Source organism: Aplysia californica, unplaced genomic scaffold (assembly GCF_000002075.1).
Source record: "Aplysia californica isolate F4 #8 unplaced genomic scaffold, AplCal3.0 scaffold00729, whole genome shotgun sequence".
NCBI lineage: Eukaryota > Metazoa > Mollusca > Gastropoda > Aplysiida > Aplysiidae > Aplysia > Aplysia californica.
The window spans coordinates 149,068-149,979 of record NW_004797999.1 but is presented as its reverse complement, the minus strand read 5'-3'; positions in this window follow the sequence as shown (position 1 = coordinate 149,979).

The following is a 912-nucleotide window of genomic DNA, read 5'->3' as shown; positions in this document are numbered from 1 at the left end:
CTTAAACCGGTGTGTGACGGGGAAAGATGAGAAAAATGTGGATTTTTTATGTTTTAGTAAGAGTTTTACAGCACTTGCAACACAATAAAGTCATATAAGTGCCGAAGATTAGAGGTATTACAAGAGAGTTAAGAACACAAAAAAGAGATAAAGACGATATAATTTTTATAGGAATGAAGGAATAAACCACACCAGAGCACCCGCCAACCACCCACAGATGTAGATTTTTTAGAGCATCCAAGCAACGGAATGAATGGAGAACCATAATCTCCGACGTCTGTCGCAGATCTGGTAACTGATGATGGTGATGTGATATGTTGTATATAGAACACACTGTTAAAATTAAACATTGTTGTAGCTTTGTAGTTGGCTGAAATCCGCCAATGACAGGTCCACATGAATCTTTATATGTGTCACGACGTGGTGGAATCAGGCGCTCGTCAATTTTTTTGGCATTTGGAGTTAGGCTATTGGTAATATCTAAAAGCGGATTTAGTTGCCTTGCTTCAAACGAACTATTTATCCATCTATCTTGAATAGAACTCAAGATAATAATATTTGCAATTGAATAAGTGAGACCCTTAGTTTCAGTGGTGAAATTAGCTAGAAAATGGCAGCTAAAGTTTGGTAACTCTAATAGCTATAGGGTCCTTAAAAATAGGAAAATAACATATTTTGTGCCTTTAATAAATGTTTTTTCAGTAAAATTCACACGGAAATGTGTGTTTGTATATATGGACATAAAAGAAGTTGAGGCAAAAAATAAAGATTCGATAAAAATTCCCAAACTGGCGAAAACATGCTTGTTTCTCAAATTTCTATTCTTTGACGAGGACCTGATTTCACAACGTTGCCTCACAATATTACCCTTTTCTTTATATAATAATAATAATAATAATAAGAAGAAGAAGA